The sequence below is a fragment of the Schistocerca americana genome, chromosome 1, assembly GCF_021461395.2.
Source record: "Schistocerca americana isolate TAMUIC-IGC-003095 chromosome 1, iqSchAmer2.1, whole genome shotgun sequence".
In the NCBI taxonomy this organism is placed as follows: domain Eukaryota; kingdom Metazoa; phylum Arthropoda; class Insecta; order Orthoptera; family Acrididae; genus Schistocerca; species Schistocerca americana.
The window spans coordinates 572,369,687-572,393,560 of record NC_060119.1 but is presented as its reverse complement, the minus strand read 5'-3'; positions in this window follow the sequence as shown (position 1 = coordinate 572,393,560).

Here is a 23,874-nt window from a genome sequence, read left to right as displayed (position 1 = left end):
GAACAGCTTGTTGGCTTTCATTCAATTTGAGCCAGTTACTAAAGTACTTACTCGATAAGTTTACATTTCAAATACTTTTGTACTAACTGTGACAACGTTTCTCACTGAATTCGGTGGTGGCTCGTAGCCAAAAAATCACAAGTCTCTCACAAAGTCTAATTTTAGGATACCTTACCACTGGAACGCTGTTTCTTCTCCTGCCGTATAGTTCCACACGTAGCAGTTTTCGCTGTTTTTGTTATAAACCCTCTTTATATGGCGCACGAATTGTGGATGTGATCAGTTTGATGACCATTAATTAGATCGTCTTCGTGCCTTACTTGCATGTCTAGAGAGTTTTTTATTTATTGTTGGTCGTAGTTGTGACATACTCAGTGCAGTACATGCGGCTTCAATTCATTTGTGGGAAGGTCTTTATTTACGCAAAACGAAAGTGTAAGACAACCAAACAGATGTGCACCACGCCATGAAGGATAGCAAATTTTACTTGCTGTGGTATAGAGCGCAGCAGCAAGAATACATAGTAAAATCTGTAGTTGACTTGGTAGTATACAATTTGCGGCATTTGTTACACAGAGATGTCGCCTCGATAGTTCCATCCCGATCGATTCATCCCTAAGCCAAAATCCGTCAACCGTAGTGGTTGGCGAGAGGTCGCATGTTTGTCTATGAACAACCCACGACCCGGTGTTTTCAGTGGGTGAAAGTTCTAGTCGGGCCTACTCTCCGGCTTTCACTGTACTGATGCAGGCCAGGACAGCACGGTCAACATGAGGTCAACAAGGTGTCTCATTGAAAGATAACGTCACGGAGGCCTCTAATTAGGGCAACACGCAGAAACGTAACGTCTGTCACAACTATCGATTATGCGAAAAGCATTGTTGTGTAGCCGATGGAACCCGGTAGCAACATGCTAGGCCCCAGCCATGATGATGAATGAAATATTTCGAAATACGTTCTAATCGGAGCATCCACACACGGATATGTCAATCGTGATGCCGTAAAAGTAGTTTCGTTGGATAAGTTGAATCTAAGTCCAAGATCTTCATTCTTGTCGGAGCTATAGTCTTGTAAAACCGGATGTTTGTTTTTGAAACCCCACAAATTATCGCTCAATGCTCATGTATAAACCTGCCAGACAATAAACTTGCTTTACATATGTTTATCTATAGTCTCATACTCACAGATAGAAGTAAAATTGCTATTGTGCCCAAAAAGCGTCAATGGCATCCGTAACTTTTGACATCAGCTTTATCAAATAGCATTTCTAGTTGCATAGCTTTGTATTTTTTACGCACCCGTTTCGGTTTCTATATCATTATCCACGTATTGTCATGTATTTGTCCGTAGCAGGACTCTGATTGTTGTTATTCTATCTCACCATTTTCAACTGTCCTGTCCAAGTAGCTCACCCACTGAAATATGTTGTACTAAACCTCGGCAGTACATTCACATGGAGACAGCACTAAGTCCGCAAGAAACGGAAGCTAATGAGCTTGCATCACACTTCACACTTACAAAATCTCAATTCTTCCTAACGCTAATGTCTGGAATTTCAGTCCAACAAAGTTCTACTATTATCTCCGAATTCTCTGACACTGTGGCCTCCAAGTATCGCTCGCTCCTCATCTGCTGCTCACTTCCTGTAGCACAGTCCAGTAAACCGAAGGACTCCTGCCAGCCCAACCTGCGTAGACTTATAGTTAATCTGCTCACGTCGCAAAAAATCTCACACAGCAGGTGACGAATAACTTTATTGATCCGGAAGTATGCATGATGCGTTTCGGAATTACTATTTCCATCTTCAGAAATCTAACCTAGTGCAGTGGTAGCACAGGGACAAGAGTGTTCCTAGTTGTGTGTCTAGCATAAGATGACAGGCTGCTAGTAGTCTGGCCTGCTCGTTCCACCGACTTAGATCCCATCGAGCACGAGTGATTTGTTTGGGAAATGTGGTGAAGTATGTCCACATACACAAAAGACCATCCGCAAATTGTCAGCCGCACTACTGTAGGAGTGGATACCCTACCATATGAACCTTGTAACCAGTATGTAAGCCCGTTGAAGAAAATGCATTGCCGCCCGTGGTGATCACACAACCTATTAAGAACCACGTCCCGCCTTTTGTAATGGCTAGTGAACCATCCTAAAGCGCGACGCCTTCAGTGCGATTATTGTCTTTGAACGAAAGTGTCATCTCTGTCCGTCTCATTGCGGAGTTCTTTCAGTTACGTTCTGTACTCCACTGTACTATACTGTAGCAGTTCTTTTTGTGTACTATCCAAGTTTCATCAAGCTATGTTACTTGGCAGTGTCAGATCATCCAAGTTACTTTCATCCTTACGTTTTACTGCTTACACAATGCTAAAGTCAGTTCTTCAAAAGCATAGTATTGCGGGGAAAAATACTTGGCTCGCAAATATATGCCATTCGTTGATAATAGGTTTCACTAGCGCAGAAAACACCCGGATGACGAACTAATTGTTCCCAGAGGAAACAAGTAGAGTCATAATATAAATTATGCTACTTGTAAAATTTATGCGACCAATAACTGTTGTTAAGGAAAGAATAGTGTACTTGCTTTTTTTCACAGACTTGTTCGAGTGCAGCTTCAATCATTTTTTTACGAGTACTTGGGATAGCCTCATAACACTTGCGAGCCAATTTATATGCTCTGACCTGTGGCTTGGAAGCTATTCTCTAGCGCCATCTCATAACCGGGGATTTTGGCAGACTTGACTCTCATATCTAGAGCTGCCAGTTCGGATAAATCGTTCACAGGGAGTGGGAAGCAGCATTCGTATGCTTGGAGGCTCCTACAGTACATAAAAATTTCGCCTGCCGTAAATTACTTTCTTCACAAGATTTCTTGCAAGCACCAGTAATTACAGCAACTAGCCACTGACAACCTGCCGTCGATATCTTGTGGTGAACAATGTCCAGAAATCATTGATTTATCTCCATAGAATTAGTCGTTCTGTAAACTACTCCGAGCAGGAAACTCTTCTTTTCCCTTGTTTATTTTCTCAGGGTTCTGTCCCTCGCCGGCCGCAGTGGCCACGCGGTTCTAGGCGCTACAGTCTGGAACCACGCGACCGCTACGGTCGCAGGTTCGAATCCTGCCTCGGGCATGGATGTGTGTGATGTCCTTAGGTTGGTTAAGTTTAAGTAGTTCTATGTTATAGGGGACTGATGACCTCAGAAGTTAAGTTCTATAGTGCTGAGAGCCATTTGAACCATTTTCTGTCCCTCAGCTTGTATAAACGGAAGTCTTACAGTATCGTTTTGTTGATTGTCTGTCTGTCCGAATGTTAAGAACCCTCTTTCTCAGGGACAGGTAAACGTTTCAAAATCAACATTATGTCGTATATTAATGGCTATGGCCCCTTGACGACGTAAAAGTTGTAAGCTTCTAAGTCATTTCAATAAAAAGACATGACCACTTACGTCACATATTTTGATACTCGAAAACTACTCATCGAATCCTATAGCGTACTTCCCTTTGTCTAGGGTCATGAATTTCGGCAAGAAGCAAGGTTTCACAGTAGAAGTAAAGTAAAAAATTCTGAAACTCGTTATACTCTAATTACATCAAATGAAAGTACGTTTTTCCCATTTGAATATACAGTGTATTCTTCACCCGTCAAAAGCGTAATTGAGGATCATTACTGCATGCAGACGTAAAATGTAAATGGTACTCATATTTAAGTAAGTAAATAAAAAATGTTTTATTAGTATCATCTCTCTACATATACAAACTGGAGTCCCCTACTCGCTTCTATTTGTATGGTCGGGCTAATAAAAGAAACTACTGTAGAGAGATGCCTACATGACTAATTTCTAATTACAGGACAATAAGCAGCATTCTCTGTACATACTTATTGAATGAAAAGTTTACTTTTAAGTATTGTGTTTCAGCTGCCTCTTTACTTCTTCAGTAATTGTGGTATAATGACATACAGGAAGGATATCAGTATTGTACACTTTTACACTCGTGATCAAATAGCAGTCACTTTTGCCTTGATTACGGTTGCTACCCGCTGTAGTACGGACTCAAAGGAACAATGAAAGTGATGGGGAGCCAACAACCACTCGTGCATACTGGAATGTTTCTTTGAACTTCCGAAGACACTTCGTGTGTTGTGTTGTATCTTAAGTGCTGCTGTTGTGATCTTCAGTCAAAAGAATGGTTTGAAGCCTGCATCGCTCTTGCAGCCTACATGTATTTGAACATATCTACTGTAATCAGGTCTTGGCCGCACCTTACATTTTTATTTCCCCTCCACCCGCGCTGAACTGCGTTACCAAACTGACGATTCGTTTACGTCTTAGAACGTCTTTTAGTCGGGTGTGCCAAAAATTTCATTTTTTCTCAATTACATTAAGTATATCTTCAATAGTTATTCGATCTACCCATTCAATATTCAGAATTCTTCGTTAGCACCACATTTCGAAAGCTTCTGTTTCCTTAATCTCTGCACTGTTTATCGTCCCAGTTTCACTTTCGTAATAGCCTATACTGTAGACGAAACGTTCAAAAAATACTCCTTAATATTGAAAGTCGAGAATAACAATTTTCATTCTTTAAAAATGTTTTTCCTGCTGGGTGCCAGTCGCCGTCTTATGACCTGCCGACTTCAGCAATCAACAATTATCTCGCTGTGAAACAGCATATCTCAGCATTTATTATCTTATTTCCTTATCGAGTTTCCACAGCATTGCCCGCTTTAATTGGACTACATTTCCTTACCCGTTATTTTATTTGCGTTTTTCTTATTCTAATAACCTCTTTTCAGGGTACAAAACTGCTTTCCCAAGCCCTTCACTGTGTTTGATAGAGCTGCATCGTTAACAGCAAACCTCAACTTCTTCCTGGAGATCAATTATCTTTCCAAATTTCTCCTTAGTTTCCTTTTCAGACTGCTCAGTGTCCAGGTTTAATAACATCGGAAATACCCTACAAGTCTGTCTCACTCCCTTCTCGTCTACTGCCTTCCATCCTTGTTCTTCGTGTCTTGTAACAGCAATATGTGTTCTGTACACATAGTGAATATTTTTCACTCCCTGGATTTTATCTATACTCACTTCAGAATTTTAAAAAGCGCAATCCAGTCAACATTATCAAAACTTTCTCTGAAAAGTACAAATGCTACAAATGTAGGTTTGATCTTATTTATCGAATTTCTAATATAATGCCTCGTGAGTTCCTACATTTTCCCGGATGCCAAACAGATTCTCCCTGCGGTCGGCCTCTTATATTTTTTCTATTCTTCTGTACAAAAAACTGTGTCAGTATTTTCCTGTCACTACTTACAACTAATAATTAGGAATCATTTAAATCTGACATTTTTGGTGTTGTCATTATTACATTACATTTCCTAACTCATAATCATTTACGTTCACTACCCCCTAACGTTGTTGTCAAAAACAGTTATCTTCAGATACTCTCTACATTTTTCAGCTTTCCCTTCCTCTCTTAGTACTTCCTTGCCATCTGACGTTCTGGTATTTGTATGTCTACTTTTCTGTAAATGTCTCATTAACTATTCCTCTGGCAATATCAATCATTCCCCACAGCACATATGCTTCTACAGCCTTTCACGTATCATGTGTTGTCAGTTTCACACTTAAATCTGCCACAGTAAATATATTGCGTGTATTTCCATCTTTGAGGCCCTCTTTCATATATTAAGTGAGATAACTGCTCACCTCGAAATCGTGTAAATTCATCACAGCAACTGAAAATCGGATCACGACTCATTCAAACCAGAAGTAAGCGTCATTCAAGGTTAAGTCATAAAGTTTGACTTCCACGTAGAAAAATAAAGTTACTTAATTAATTTTTCGTTTCTTGCAGGTATTTGCACGCAGTTCTGGTAATGGCTGAAATACCTGCGCCATTGTAGTGCGCCACTCTTCTATTACGGGGCCAAAATATTGATAACGTAGATGTACGGTGCACCATTTTGTTTTAACTCCGCTAGTAGCATACTACGATACTTCAACGTCCGGACCGGACGTTACGTTTGGTGGCGGTTGACGACAGGTGGAGGTCATGATAATGATGACTACCACTAGCGACTTGGTGAGTGGATGCCAATCTGACGTTGGCGTTAGTTGAACAGTGTTAAAGAACCAAACATTTGTTATTCGGCAATACATAAATGATATCATGAGGTTCCAGGCTGCCCATGCAGCAGGAAGAAAACGATGTACGCCCTGCCAGGAATGCGCCGACACTAGCTCGCGGTCTGCGTGGACGACAGGGGTATGGTTCAAACGGCTCTGAGCACTATGGGACTTAACTTCTAAGGTCATCAGTCCCCTAGAACTTAGAACTACTTAAACCTCACTAACCTAAGGACATCACACACATCCATGCCTGAGGCAGGATTCGAATCTGCGACCGTAGCGGTCGCGCGGTTCCAGACTGTAGCGCCTAGAACCGCTCGGCAATCCCGGCCGGCACGACGGGGGTAGCTCTAAGCCGCTGATTTGGCGAGGCGACTACAGGAGACATCTGTGCTGGCAGAAGCCGGCTGTTCTGCATGAAGCGTGCGTGTCGGCAACAGTGGGGCCTGTCCACAGGAGCGGGCGGCTGGCAGCGGGGACTGCACGCACTATGATTGCAGAAGAGCAGCTCCGCATCTGAGTACATAAAGAAGGACAGCATGTGGCTGGCGTCTATGTCCTTCCCCTCGGTCTCACCAAGGATGGCAATGCTGCGGCTAACAGCGTCGAAGTCCCAAGGGAAAGTCCTTCTGTCCCACAGAAGTCCGTACACTGTTAAATGAGCAGAAAAAGATCCCTCCTCCAGGCCGGATGGTTGCAGATCTCCACCGAAAAATAATATTTACAATGGTCTCGTTCATGCTTGTAATGCTACCGTACTGTTTTCTGTGGCCCAGCACGTAAAAACTGATGAGCCAGGGCATGGGAAAATCAAGCCATCTGAATCGTAGCTGCTCCATATTTCTAGTGCGTCCCTAATATGGTTCCATGTTGGGCCAGTTTGGCTCTGGGCTGAGTTAATCTAGTCGTGGCATGTCGGTAATACTTGTAGTATCAGAAGACTCCCCATGCTGAAATTCGTCCAGGCTATTATGGCTTAACCTGGTTTTCCTGCTTCTTGCGTTGCCAGGAAAATTACCTGAATTTTTACTTGGCAGCCCCCTTACATTGCGTGCATTAAACAGTACCAAGACTGCTATCTTGTACCTAAAAAATAATAAGAAATAACACTAATTAAAATTATAAAAACCCGCTAACTCAGTCCAGTCACATTAATGTAACCACCCATCTACCTTTTACGTCAGCTTGCAATAACCACTGAGATACAGCTGGTAGGAGCACTAGCTATGGAGGGGCTGTAAAGCATGTCAGAGAGACGCGAAAGAACAGTGCAGTCGTTGTCGTAATGCGGATAGGGAGCAATTTATCTGACATCCAAAGGGGCATGATCATCGGCTTTCGGGCCGAGGATGGAAGAATTTACGAAACGGTTAAGTTTGTAAACTGTTGGCCGCCGTGGTTACATGGATGGCAAAATGGTGCTATCCAAAGGAGATATCACGGGCCACCGCTGACTGAGGCGAACGTGGGCTGTGGAGATGTGCACGGAATAATAGACGTGCAACTATTGAGAAAGTGACCGCCCAGGTGAATCACCGACAGCTCCTCCTCAACGACCGTCCAGTGAAACGTTGCTGCACACGGACTTACGCAGCAGGAGTCTTGTTCAGGCGCCCATACCGACTACTCTACATCGGCGACGAAGACTGGAAATGCAAACCAACACCGCAACTCGATTTCCACTGAGTGGCGACAGGTGGCCTTCTCAGGAGAATCACGTTTTATTCTCCGTCGAACAGATGGCCGTTGGCGTGAAAGGCTGTAAGCAAACACCCTGAAACAATCGTCGAAAAGGTCTAAGCCGGACGGCATTCACCGGATTATCTCTTAATTCTAGAAGGCACAACGCATCAACGCAATTATGCGTGTATCCTTGGGCATCATGTCCCCCTTCACATGTAGTTAGTCTTACCCCGGCATGATGGCATCTACCAGCACGACAATGCAGCGTGCACACAGCTCGCAGTGTACATGCATTATTCGGAAAGTGCCGTCCTTCCTTGGGCACCAAACCTCCCGGATTTAAACTCAATCGAGAAACTCTCGGACCACCTTTATCGGGCTATTCTTGCCTCAACCGAAAAACCTAGCGCAGCTGGCGTCGGTACTGGAGTTGACATGGTTCCACGTTGTCGGTACCTTCCATACCGTCACTGACTCTCTTCCTGTGCATCTTGCAGCGGTCCGCGTTGCAAGAGGTGCTTATTCGGGGTTTTGACAGGTGGTCTCATTAATCTGACTAGACATCATCCCGCCTGATGTTCTATATGGCTGTGAGACATGGAGTATCCGGAAACAGGACTTCCATAAGCCCTTGTTTTTGAGAGAAAAGTGCTTCGGAACATCTTCGGTCCGCTTCTGGATGCAGATACAGGGGAATGGAGGATCAGATACAACCAAGAGCGTGAGGAACTATACCAGCATTCCAACATAGCAGCAACTGTCAATGCCAAACGAACGCAGTGGGCCGGCCACGTGGCCCGGATGGAGGATCACAGATGGCAGATGGCCTCGGAAGCTCCTGGATTTCACATCTACAGGAAAGAAATTGGCAGGGATACCCAAGAAGCGTTGGAGGGATGGACTACATGAAGATTTAAACCAAGTGTCTATAGACGTCAATGGATGGCCGATAGCAGCAATGGACAGAATACAGTGGAGGAGGAAACTTGTAGATGCATGCGGTCCACTGGGCCTGATCAAGTATTAGTAAAATATATATATATATATATATATATATATATATATATATATATATATATATAAGAATCACATGCTTGACATTATGAGCCTTCAGTTAATATTCTTCTCACGACGATTTTTGTATAGTCAGTTCCACGAGAAAGTGTATGCTATAATTTTAAATGTAACGTCAACAGCGACGCCTCAGGCAGTGGTCTCGAATCTGTAATCAATGAGCTTTTGCACAGTCTACAGATAAAAAGTTTGAGATTTGAATGTTTTGTTTTGCCGACCGCAGTTTAAATTGAGTGCAAAATATCTGAAGCGTCATAAGGCAGTGTTCCAGAGCTTTCGTTTGGAGCTGCTGCTAAAATTCTTAGAAAGTCAAAGACATTCGTTGAGAAGTGTGCCAAACGCTATATAGAGGTTGGAACCGAGAATGATTTACCGGATAGAGGGTTAACGTGCGCGACGTGGCGATTTGAACTTATTTACAGCCAGTTTAAACGCTGAAAAAGGTCCTTTAAGAAGCTAATAGGTTTGAACGAGACAAACTGGTCGCTTCAAGAGGATAATGATCCGAAACATCTCAGCCGTCTCTACACAGCGCGGAAAGAAGAGAATGAGGTGTCCACGATGAATCGGGCCGTATATTAAGATGAAGATTAAAGGAAAGCCATTGTAGTTGGACGCTGCTGTCACATAAAACAAATACGATACGGAGATCGTTACCGAGAGAATGTGCAGAAAATCTGGTGAAAAGACTGCCAAAAACGTGCCAAGCTCTAATCGATTGTGGAGGCGACTGGATTACCTATTAGCGTTAATAAAATGTACTTTCATGTAAACGTACACTACTGGCCATTAAAATTGCTACACCACAAAGATGATGTGCTACAGACGCGAAAATTAACCGACAGGAAGAAGATGCCGTGATATGCAAATGATTAGCTTTTCAGAGCATTCACACAAGGTTGGCGCCGGTGGCGACACCTACAACTTGCTGACATGAGGAAACTTTCCAACCGATTTCTCATACACAAACAACAGTTGACCGGCGTTGCTGGTGAAACGTTATTGTGAAAGGAGGAGAAATGCGTACCATCACGTTTCCGACTTTGATAAAGGTCGGATTGTAGCCTATCGCGATTGCAGTTTATCGTACCGCGACATTGCTGCTCGCGTTGGTCGACATCCAATGACTTTTAGCAGAATATGGAATCTGTGGGTTCAGGAGGGTAATACGGATCGCCGTGCTGGATCCCAACGGCCTCGTATCACTAGCAGTCGAGATGACATACATCGTATCCGCATGGCTGTAACGGAACGTGCAGCCACGTCTCGATCCCTGACTCAACAGATTGGGACGTTTGCAAGACAACAACCATCTGCACGAACAATTCGACGACATTTTCAGCAGCATGGACTATCAGGTCGGAGACCATGGCTGCGGTTACCCTTAACGCTGCATCACAGACAGGAGCGCCTGCGATGGTGTACTCAATGACGAACCTGGGTGCACGAATAGCAACACTTCATTTTTTCGGATGAATCCAGGTTCTGTTTACAGCATCATGATGGTCGCAACCGCGTTTGGCGACATCGCGGTCAATGCACATTGGAAGTGAGTATTCGTCATCGCCATACTGGCGTATCACACGGCGTGATGGTTTGGGGTGCCATTGGTTACACGTCTCGGTCACCTCTTGTTCGCATTGACGGCACTTTGAACAGTGGACGTTATATTTCAGATGTGTTGCGACCCATGGCTCTACCCTTCATTCGATCCCTGGGAAACCCTTCATTTCAGCAGGATAATGCACGCCCGCATGTTGCAGGTCCTGTACGGGGCTTTCTGGATACAGAAAATGTTCGACTGCTACCCTGGCCAGCACATTCTCCAGATCTGTCACCAATTCAAAACGTCTGGTCAATGGTTACCGAGCAGCTGGCTCGTCACAGTACGCCAGTCACTACTCTTGATGAACTGTGGTATCGTGTTGAAGCTGCATGGGCAGCTGTACCTGTACACGCCATCCAAGGTCTGTTTGACTCAATGCCCAGGCGTATCAAGGCCGTTATTACGGCCAGATGTGGTTGTTCAGGGTACTGATTTCTCAGGATCTGTGCACCCAAATTGCGTGAAAATGTAATGAAATCTCAGTTCTAGTATAATATATTTGTCCAATGAATACCCGTTTATCATCTGCATTTTTTCTTGGTGTAGCAATTTTAATGACCAGTAGTGTATATTTATGATGTAGTGTCTTATTTCTTACAGATAACGGCGTACACTTTCTTGTGGCACTGACTGTGTATGTCTTTTTCATTATCGTGACAATTTTCAAACCGTAATAATTCTCTTGAAGTTTCCCCCGTACCGAACGGCAGAGCGCACCTGCCAGAGCGTGGGGCGGCGGCGCTGCTGGTGGGAGCCCTGTATGAGCCCCACGACGGCCGCCACCTGTCGCCGCTGCATTTATTTTCGGTGCGCCGCTGAGGCGCGGGGCGTGGCCACGCGGCAGCTCATTAATTCCTGTGTCAGCCGCGGAGTCCCGCGAGCCGCGCGAGTGATTTACGCGACGCGACGCGACGCCGGAGCGCGCGCTGTCCCCACCTGGCGGCCCCTCCCAGGTTCGTCACTTCCGGGACGCCAGCGCACAAATTTCCGCTCTGCCTAAAGTTGCGTGTTCCACCTGTTCCTTCGCCGTTCCATTTCGTAGTTCCATCTCAGCTGGCTGCCGCTGCATTACCTTGTGCCACACAGCGAGCATATAAGCATAAAATGGGATCTAAAAAAACTACGTATACAGAATTTTAGTGAGATTAAAGTACTCAAAGAAACACTTTTCCATCATAATCATCGTTTATTCCATTTACTTTTTATTCTATTTATTTATTTATATATTGTTCCGTGGGACCAAATTAAGGAGAAGTCTCCATGGTCATGAGCGAGGTGGCGCAGTGGTTAGCACACTGGACTCGCATTCGGGAGGACGACGGTTCAATCCCGTCTCCGGCCATCCTGATTTAGGTTTTCCGTGATTTCCCTAAATCGCTTCAGGCAAATGCCGGGATGGTTCCTTTGAAAGGGCACGGCCGATTTCCTTCCCCATCCTTCCCTCACCCGAGCTTGCGCTCCGTCTCTAATGACCTCGTTGTCGACGGGACGTTAAACACTAATATCCTCCTCCTCCTCCTCTCCATGGTCATGGAACGAGTCAATACATGAAATTATAACACGATAGTAGAAAGAGACAAAATGAAATGTAAGTAACATATTCAGGCGACAATTCGTAAGTTTAAATAAAGAAAATCAACAATGTAACACTGGAATTTGCTTAATTTTTTAGCTCTTCCAGGAGCTCCTCGAGAGAATAGAAGGAGTGAGCCAAGAGGAAACTCTTCAGTTTAGACTTACAAATATTTGGTCTACTGCTAACATTTTTGAGTTCCTGTGGTAGCATATTGAAAATGGCTGCAGCAGAATAGTGCACTCCTTTCTGCACAAGGGTCAAGAAAGTGCATTCCACATGCAGATTTGATTTTTGCCTAGTATTAACTGAGTGGAAGCTGCTAACTCTTGGGAATAAGCTAATATTGCTAACAACAGACGACATTAAAGAAAATATATACTGTGAGGGCAATGTCAGAATTCCCAGACTATTGAATAGGGGTGGACAAGAGGTTCTCGAACTTACACCACACGTAGCTCGAACAGCCCTTACGGGCCTTTAAGGTCTACAGCAGAATAAAAATGAATACAAACTACAATATAAAAAGAATACAACTAACTGTACATTATAAAAATTCACAAAGGTACGCACTACAAAAAAAAAAAAAAAAAAATACACCGGTCAGTCACAATCTAAGGACAGGAGGCATTTACTGAAGATGGCGGTACACGGTCCATCGCTGTCGGTCCCCGGCGTCATCTCCTACTCCTGTGGGCTCCACTTGTTTGAGTATTGCCAATACCCGATCCTTCCATCACGTCCTCGGTCGTCGCTTTGGGCGTCTCCCAGCAGGCTGGGAAAGGAGATCGCGGTTAGGGAGGGATCCACCGGCTTGGAAGATGTGGCCACATCACTGTAGCCTCTTCTGCCCCAATATTCGGACGATTTGTGGCTTTCCATACCGCTGGCAAAGGTCTTCTTTTGTTCTTCGTTTCCATTTACCTTCCATGGTATTGTAGACGGGACCATATATCTTTCGAAGTACCTTCCTTTCGGAAACACAAGTTGGCTCTTCAGTTGTTGCTGAAGTTGCCCAGGTTTCATAACCATATAAAAGCTCCGGTCATACTACTGTTATGTACAGCCGAATGTTGTTTTTATTGATATCAGCCGTGATTTGAATAGATTATTTAGGCTGAAGAAAACGCCACTAGCGTTTGTTATTCGTTGCTGAACCTCTTTCATCACTTCACTTTCATTGTCAGTATGGATCCCAGGTATTTGAATTCACTTACTAGTTCGAAGGCATGCCTGTCAACAACAGTGGAGGGGAGAGGAGCTTGATGTCACAAGACAACGAGATATTTTGTTTTACTCTCGTTGACTACCAGCACTATTTGTTTCGCGTTGTTGAGGAATCGTGAAATGTCAGCACTTACTTGCTAAGTATCACATCGTCAGCAAATGCCAGGAATGTGTCTGTTCCCACCATCCCCATTTCTCTGTTTCGACCACTGTCGCGGCTTACTTTATCCAGTCTGCATGCCTGCAGTATTTGTTTTCTATCTGACGCTACTTGCGCCGTGATTGCGGTATCTGGCTTTCCCGTCATCAGTCTCTCATCTGAGTGTGAGAGACCTCTTTGACCCAGAGAAGTGAACTGACCTCTGACAGTCCACTGCTACAACTGCCTCAACCTACTGCGAAAGGGAGGTGTTTACTTCCTCTATCTTTTTTCCTAGCATTTAGCCCTTTCGAGACAACACTTGTTGTCCTTAACCGTTTTGATCATGTGCTCCAGATTTTCATGTAATTTGGAATCAAAGCTTTTGTGCAGTAGTTCCATATATAACACGAATTCGTCGATCAGCCTTTGTACTTAATTTTTCAGCCTCTGTTTTTCTGTTTCTGTCCTATACTTCCCTTACATCAGGGTCTACTCTTCTCTGTCCTGTGCTCTCTTTCAAGATTTTCCAGCACGTGTCTAACCAAACACCGGACGTCGCCAATATTTCCATAATTGGCGATATTCTGCGTCATGGTCGTTTTAGTTTTGCAAGATGGATGTTTTTTGACTGCGTATCTGCTTATAAGATTTCAGGGACTAAGTACATGTGAAGCTGTTAACGATTTTGAGCACATCTGCTTTCATAGCTCATTCAGTGTGTTCAGTGAGGAGTATGACGGCATGAAAACAAACACAGCATAGCAGTGCGCAAACGTCCTGCAGTCACTGGTATTTCACAGACGCGCAAGCCGCGGAAACATAATGCAAACTCTTGGTCCAAAAACTGGACCATTCGGAAAATCTCTAGGTGAAATGGGAGTACCAGTCTTGTTCGACAGGTCTAATGTGGGGTCATCAGTAAAGTCACTGGGAACCACGGTGCAGCCAGCTACTTCTCGGATTTCATACACTCATCCGTGTTACGAATCCACCAGGTAATTCTGTGTAGTACAGAAGCTGTTGGAGGACGACCTATGTACTCGTATTTCACCAACCAGAGATCACTTTACACCGTTCTAAAAATGCAGTTTACATCATTCTGCAGAATAATGACGTGATAAGCTTTTATTGTAGATTCTGAACTCCTTTATAGAGAATGAGACGTCATACGAAATAACGCCAAGAAATTCGCTAGTATCACAGCTTGCAATTATAACAGCAGAGTTTCAGGCGATCATTTATGACTAAATTACTATAATATTTCAGGACACAAAAGAAGTTATCCTAAAATAAATATCCATCAAATTTACTACTCTGTTTTTCTCCCCGATAGGAGCATTACCATGTGTGAATCAACACGATAAGAAAGTGCTGAAACCAGTACCACACTCAGTAAATGTGCGAGATGACAGATTTGAGACTCTCGCACTACTGTTCTGGGAATGCTATGTGGTATATTACTGGCTTCCTCCGAAGTATTATAAATTGTCAAGTGTGTGTCTGTGTGGTACTATAGTTGTGATTTTGGCACAGTGTAATCCGACTAAGCGGACAGGGAATGAAGAAGTGTCATTGCTTCAAGTGGAAATTCAGGAAAATTTCGGATTTCAAATGTTTCAAATGGCTCTGAGCACTATGGGACTTAACATCTGTGGTCATCAGTCCCCAAGAACTTAGAGCTACTTATACCTAACTAACCTAAGGACATCACACACATCCATGCCCGAGGCAGGATTAGAACCTGCGACCGTAGCGGTCGCACGATTCCAGACTGAGCGCCTAGAACCGCTCGGCCACAGCGGCCGGCTTTCAGATTTCGTCAGGGACATCACCATGATGTCCTGAACTGGAATCAGTCCCATTATCAAGTTACGCAAGTACAATGGAGAAGCGTTACAGCTTCATTTGAGCTTGTAGGGTCACATAATGTCCGAAAATGGAAACAGTTCTATTATCAGCTCACACAAGTACTTTAGTTCATTGGTATATCATCAGTATAAAGAAGTGAGTCTTGTGATCACTAAAACGCTGCAACAAATTAATAAAAGGAGTCTACTCACTGTTCGGTGAACTGCAGGAGTCTTATTCACTTTATTGCGGAATGCTTTACTGCTTTTAAATAACTTCGTTATGGTTTTGTTTTTAATGTTATGTGACTTCATCATCTTTCCATAAGTTAAACTGAAAACACGTAGTTCTTAAAAATTGAAGACACACTGTAGAGAAACTCACACAAAAAAATTCTGTTAAGTAGATATCATAAGATTATGACAGATGTTGTACAAACATCGTATCTTAGGGCAACTGAAGACTGCAGTTATAGGAAGGAGGAAGGAAATGCGATTACCGATTAAAATAGGACGGACGTTCGTTATGTAATGCAACACAGTTTTTTCCTCGGCCAATTTCTATTGAAAAAAATAGTTTCATGAAGTATCGGTAGCGCTATTCGTAGCCTTCAAAATGGCGTCAATAACGGGGGTGTGTTCCTAGCAGAGAGCTGTCTTCGCGTTTTTTTTTTTTTTTTTTTTTTGCGGGATACCAGAGCATTGCACATATTTATTAGGCGCTCACAGAATATCTACGGAGACCTGGCAGTGAACAAAAGCACGTCGGGCTAGGCGTCTGTCATCATCGCAAAAAGGTCACGCAAACCCGGCCGACTTTCTTCGTGTCGGATGGCCGCATATAGAAGTGACTTCTGCGATGTGGGAACGTACGGACACTTTTATTTGAGATGAATGACGGATCACGGTCAAACACCACAACTGTACGCCTCTGTTGTTAGCAAAATTTTGGAAAACATTATCAGCGATCTTGTATTAATAATATTATTAATCTTGATCGCAAATTTCTTTTAATCGGTTTCAAATTTTAAGAATCATCTTCACACTCCAGAACGACAAGTGGACTTCCTTGGAGCAGACTGCGCCGATCCACGACGCTGAATTGACTGCTCAGTTCAGCGTCGTGGATCGGCGCAGTCTGCTCCATGGAAGTCCTTCTGCCGTTCTGGAGTCGGAAGATGATATTTAAAGATTGAAACCGCTCTCTCCGATTAAAAGAAATGTAATTATCTGATGTTAGTGCTGACACATGCGATCAGCAGTTGGGGTATTCAAAGATGTGTACTCGCTGGGTTGCTCGCCGCCTAACAGAAGACCACGAGGAGAAGCGAAGGACCACCTGTCCGTAATTGCTTGACCCTACGAGGCTAATCGTGACACTTTTTTTCGAACATCGTCACAGGCGATGAAACATGAGCTCATCAATTCGAACCGGAAACAAAACGTCAATGCGTGGAGTGGTGCCACACCAGCTTTCCTTCGAAGAAAAAGTTTAAAACCGCACCCTCAGCCGAAAAAGTCATGGCGATGGTCTTTTGGGACTCTGAATGGGTTATTCTGCTTGATGTCCCCCATCATAGTGCGTCTATCAGCTCTGAAATGTATTGCACGTCCGCAAGGAAACTGAAAAAACGATGTTAGCGTGTTCGGCGCCACAAAAATGCAAGACAACGTAAGGCCTCGTACAAGTCTCCACGCGCTAGAGGAACTCACAAAATTCCATTGGATGTTCTTCCTCATCCATCCTACAGCTCAGATCTGGCACCTTCCGACTTCCGTATATTTGGCCCAATGAAGAATGCAATCGGCGGGAAGCAGTACGTGGGTAATGGGCAGGTTTCTGGTGCAACAGGGGGTTGGCTCCGACGTCGACCAATAAAGCGCTACCATGCGGACAAACAGGCCCTCCCAGTAAGGTGGCGCGAGGCTGTTGCTTTGAACGGAAAGTGTGTTGAAAAACAGGGCTTGTATTCAAAAGCGAGAGAGATAATGGTGTATTGGAATCCTGAATAAAACCAAACTGCTTTCAGATACAGAATGTGTTGCATTTATTAATGAACGTCCCGCATCTAGCAGTTATCAAATTACAAAACATGGATGGGCAGTTTATCGTTGATCATTACCAGTCCTCTTTTGCGCTACAGTTACCATTAAATTTCTTCGAGAAACATGGAATGATGATACGCCAGTTGTCTCAATTAACATGAAAAAAATTGGTTAATGAGCGTTCCATATGGATAGTGGAATACATTCAGTATAACGAATACAGCATATATAACTGTAGCGTTTTGCTCTTAGTTACCCGGGGGAACACACATAACTCATAAAACGATGGTGAATCAACGTTTAGAATCTGTTTCATCAGGTAAATATCTGAAAGAATGCGTACGGAAGGATTTAAAAAACGAACACACAAAACTAATTGTAAGAATGTCCGATGGGAGACAGTGATTCTCTGTGGGAATCCACGTCCTCGAAGGAGGTATCTTAGAGATGCTTGCCTCATCGATACTTGAATATTGTAATTCAGTCTCCGATTCTTAACGGATAGAACTGACAGAGGAAGTAGACAAGTACCAATAAAGAAGAGTGCGGTCCGACCTTTCACAAGTGCTAAATCCCTACAGAGATGCAACTCTGGGAGAAGACATTGTAAGAGAGGTGGTGTGCATTACAGTGCGGTTTCCTGTTAAAATTCAGAGAGCGTACGTTCCTAGAAGTATCAACCGATGTATTGCTCTCTCGTACACATAGCTCGTGGAAAGACTTAATGTCATACAAAGGCTTCTCAACAGTCGTTGTTGACGCACACCAGTCAATGTCCAAGAGGAAGGGGGAAAGTGAGAATAGCACACGGAATACTCTGCGTCACATATCGTAAAGTGGAATGTAGATATAGATGTAGAATAGTTTTGATATGATGCAATAAACAATAATATATAAAAAAAAGCTTCGCAAATACTTTTTTGTATCCGTGGGCTGACTGTGCCAGTCATAAATTCCATAAATTGCAGGCTGCATCCGTATCTGGCCGCATCCACCTAGACAGCTCCACCCTCTTCCTCCCCCTCGCAGCCTCTTGCAGTTAAGGGGAGTTGGAAAGGAAAAAAAAATCATATTTTCAAATATTTATCTCATTATAAATTTGCAGTTTTCCATATATACAGGGACAGTGTGGTCCATTGATCGTGACGGGGCAAAATATCTCACGAAATAAGCGTCAAACGAAAAAACTACAAAGCCGGGAAACTTGTCTAGCTTGAAGGGGAAAACCAGATGACGCTATGGTTGGCCCGTTAGATGGCGCTGCCATAGGTCAAACGGATATCAACTGCGTTTTTTAAAATAAGAACCCCCATTTTTTATTACACATTCGTGTAGTACGTAAAGAAATATGAACGCTTTAGTTGGATCACTTTTTTCGCTTTGTGATAGATGGCGCTGTAATAGTCACAAACATATGGCTCACAGTTTTAGACGAACAGTTGGTAACAGGTAGATTTTCTAAATGAAAATACAGAACGTAGGTACGCTTGAACATTTTATTTCGGTTGTTCCAATGTGATATATGTACCTTTGTGAACTTGTCATTTCTGAGAACGCGTGCTGTTGCAGCGTGATTACCTGTAAATACCACATTAATGCAATAAATGCTCAAAATGATGTTCGTTAACCTCAATACATTTGGCAATACGTGTAACAGCGAGTAGTTAGCCTTCCGTAATGATCGCACATGCATTGACAATGCGCTGACGCATGTTGTCAGGGGTTGTCGGTGGATCACGATAGCAAATATCCTTCAACTTTCCCCACAGAGAGAAATCCGGGGACTTTAGATCCGGTGAACGTGCGGGCTTCGACGACCAATCCACCTGTCATGAGATATGCTATTCATTACCGCTTCAACCGCACGCGAGGTGTGTTCCGTACATCTACCACGTTGGAAGTACATCGCCACTCTGTCATGCAGTGAAACATCTTTTAGTAACATCGGTAGAGCATTACGTAGGAAATAAACATACACTGCACCATTTAGATTGCCATCGTTAAAATGGGGGCCAATTATCCTTCCTCCCATACTGCCGCACCATGCATTAACCCGCCAAGGTAGCTAATGTTCCACTTGTCGCAGCCATCGTGGATTTTCCGTTTCCCAATAGTGCATATTATGCCGGTTTACGTTAACCTCAATACATTTATTAATGAACGTCCCGCGTCTAGCAGTTATCAAATTACAAAACATGGATGGGCAGTTTATCGTTGATCATTACCACTCCTCTATTGCGCAAGGCAAGTTTACAGTGCAGAACTGTACACGACGTTCAAAGTCGTCGCCAATCAACTCCTGGTGCATAGAAATATGCTACGGGTGCAATCGATGTTGATGTAGCATTCTCAACACCGACTTTTTGAGATTCCCGATTCTCGCGCAATTTATCTGCTACTGATGTTCGGATTAGCCGCAAAAGCAGCTAAAACAACTACTTGGGCATTTTGTTGCAGGTCGTGGTTGACGTTTCACATGTGGCTGAACACTTCCTGTTTCCCTAAATAACGTAGCTATCCGGCGATCGGTGCAGACATTTGGATGATGTCGTACAGGATACCGAGCGGCATACATACCACACGCTTGTTGGGCATTTTCATCACAATAGCCGTACATCAACACGACATCGACCTTTTCCGCAATTGGTAAACGGTCCATTTTAACACGGGTAATGTATCACGAAGCAAATACCGTCCGCACTGTCGGAATGTTAAGTGATACCACGAACGTATATGTTTGTAACTGTTACAGCGCCATCTATCACAAGGCGAAAAGAGTGGTCCAACTAAAACATTCATATTTCTTTACGTACTAAACGAATATGTAATTAAAAATGGGGGTTCTTATCTAAAAAAAAACGCAGTTGATATCCGTTAGACCCATGGCAGCGCCATCTAGCGAGTCAACCATAGCGCCATTGGTTCCCCCTTCAAGCTAGACTCGTTCTTTGTAGTTTTTTCGGTTGATGCTTTATTTTTTGTATATATATATATATATATATATAACTTATAAACACACATGGGAAATAATTAATTTAATTTTTTAAATATAATCTACACCGTCTGAAAAATTTAAAATATTTACGTGCATTACTTCAAGATCTAATAAAATCGGCAATTTTTTATATAGAAGGCTGTGGAGTTCTGTGTTATAAATGTTAAATTACGTGTTTGTTTTTTGTAGCACTGTCAAAACAGTATCGTATCGTTTCATGGTATAAACACGCGTTGTATGTCGAAGTGCTAACGTTTCTCCGAGGACATGTGACGCATAGTTTGATAAATCTCTTAAAAAGTAAAGTAAGACCCCAAAACGAAGTTTTTATAAGAAATGTGGGTTTCATGGTAATAGATTTTCGAATAAAAGGGAAACTTTGTGTTCAACATGTGGCGTGTGAAGTTACAGTCAATGAAATATGGGCAATCTCGTCTGTATTTAGAGAAACACCCATTAGTGCTTCGAAGATTAAAATAAAACGTTGTCATACACAGTTTTCTCAGAACGAAAGTGATGTAAGTAGTAGGTTAGGTAATATTCTGATAGATTTACACATCCTAAACAAGGTTGTTAGGTGAAATGTGTGTGTTGTAGAATATGTGGAAGACCAGTTATTTTACATGAAGACAGTGAGTTATCAAATGTACTAACCAGGAAACTTATTAATTGTGGCAGTTGTAAATATACTCATTTATTTTGGAATTCTGGTAAGTATAAAGATAATTATTTTGAAGTAAATGTTAGATGGTTTTATGGATTGAGAGTTATTGGCAAAGGACACACTGCAGCAGAAACAATGTGTGCCAAGATGAATATGCCACGCCCACCTTGTAAAATCGACAAGTAAGTAGGATTTATTGGAGGTGCTGTGGAATCTGTTGCATGTGAGTCAATGAAGTGTGGTGCAAACGAATCTGTTGAAATAAATTATGGTATCTCTGATATACCAGTAGCTTCTGATGGCACTTGGCAGAAGCGCCTCTACAGTTCTAAGAATTCTGTTGCTACGGTGACCAGTGTGGATACTGGAAGGGTAATAGATTTATACGTTTGAACCAAACATTGCCATAAGCGTAAATCAGGCAATGATGAAGGGCATATTTATGACAGAAATTATGAAGGAACAAATGGTGGTATGGAGGCCTCTGTATCTATTGAAATTTTTAGTCGATCCGTGAACGAAAGGGGAGTGTGTTAAACTAATTTCTTAGGTGATGGAGACTCAAAAGCATATAACAGTGTAGTAGCCGCTCAGTTTTATGGTGAGAAGATTATCACAAAACTGGACTGTCTTGGTCATGTCCAGAAGAGGATGGGCACAAGGTTGAGGAAGTTGAAACAGAGTTTGAGAGACAAGAAACCTCCTGATGGTGAAACCATAAGAGGCAGGCTGACAGACAAAATGATTGATGATCTACAGCTGTATTATGGAATAGCCATTAGAAATAACACTGAGGATTTGTTGAAAATGAAGCAGGCAGTATGGGCTACCTTCTTCCACAGACTGTCAACTGATGAAAAACCAGTACACCACCTTTGCCCTCCTGGGCCTGATTCATGGTGCAGTTAACGCAATGCCCAGTACTCAAACAGTTCATACAGCGATAAACAGTCCATCCCAGCAGCAGTCATGGATATCATAAAACCTATTTACAGAGACCTGGAAAATACTGAATTACTGAAGAAGTGTCTGCACAGTCAGACTCAAAATCCCAGTGAGTCGTTCAGTAATCTTATATGGACTCGCTTACCGAAAAATGTTTTTGTTGGAATGGAGACACTAAGGTAGGTGGTCAGTGATGCTGTTATTGCTCTTAATGATGGCAACATTGGTAGGGTGAAAGTGCTACAGCTTATGAGAATTAATTCTGGGGTAAACTGCATCGGAGAACTTGAACTGATGGGTAAGGTTCGCATTGATAAAGCAGAGCATGTAGCACAGTTGGCCATTCAGGAGTCCAGAAAGTAGAAAATAAGAAAAAATTTGGAAAAAGATCAAGAGGCTCATATACAGTTGGTGCAGGGTGCTTCTGAGTGACTAAAAATAAAAACATAAAGCATATCTTAAGTAAATTACAGTCTTTTGTAACTTTGGAATCCGTTTGTGAAAATTTACGTTTTATGTTGCATTTTTCCCTAAATCTCAGAAACCGCTTCGAATAGAGTATTCAAATTTTCAGAGGGTAATAACACACATATCCTGACTCTACTGAACTAATAGAAGAACATAATGTTATGTATAATCAAAATTTTTTGGATAACGTACAAAAAAGTAGACAAAATTTTAACCATGTTATTAAAAATGTGTATTTCCGAAAGCAGTGGCTGAAATGCAATTATTGTAGTTCAGAAGACTCAGAAGATACAGTTTAATGCCCTGTAAAAGATTCATGTCAATGGCTACAGTGGTTCCAGAGATACAGGGAAGCCAAATCACTGAATTTAACATTGTCAGGATACGGCGTTCCAACTCCCCTTAACGCCGTCTACGGGAAATGAAAAGGCATCACTTTTTATCATCCGCCAACTGGGGTGACAACTTCCGCAGCGTTTCAAGGCGCCGTTTCTATTTCCATCGCAAAATTCGAGTTCCAGCTGAAATCACCCCATCGATGTTTTCTTTCGTATCGTTGCGATAAAAGGAGAAACGATCTATTCAGAAAACGTAGTCAAGGAAAAAACCGTGAGAAAATAGCGCGCATCGTGTAACGACAAAGTCTCGTTATGTGAACAGCAAAAACTCTTACAAATGGACCGTTATTCGCAGAAAAAGAATTTGTGCTTAATTAACCAACTACGAAATGCAGAACGCAGTGACACTTTTGACAGCCTCTCTCAAAGAATATAGAGAAAACTTCTGTGGCAAATCATCAAAAAATATGGACTCCGAAAACACTTAGAGACGATCGTACTACTCACTGATCTGGAGATGTCCGGTTGCGAAAAAAGTAACGTTCTGCTGCCCTTCTAATTTTTTTTATGTCTAGCAGAAACTTTTTCCATAGCTAAGAAAATCTGAAGTAAAAGGAAATTTCACTTTTATCCCAAAAGACTCTCCAAGTTACTTACAGTCTCGGGAACATGAGAAGAAAACTGCAACAAACACAACTGAAGTATTTTATCCAAATAAGTATTGATCACACAGTCATTTTATTTGACAGCTTAATTTGGCCATCGAAGCTTTACTGCAGTTAATTAAGTGGTGAACAGATTTATCGCTGATCTGTACTGGGATTTATTATGTGGCATCTAAGGAAGAATTACATCTCAAAATCATTTAAGTTACAACGCATAAGGAAGGGAACAAATATCTCTTTTCTTTGTAGATTTTATAATATACCTTACAGCTAAGAGAATGAAAACTTCAGTGCCAACAGATTCAGAAATTTCACGGAGCATTCTGATGTAGTTGTAGATATTTCCACTGATATAAATTTTATAACAGTATGTTTGCGTCGAATAATGGGAAAATAGGTCTGTTAAACGCAGTAATGTTAGGAACATAACTTACTGTATGAGGCAGGAGCCGAGCAAGGTGCCGCTGGC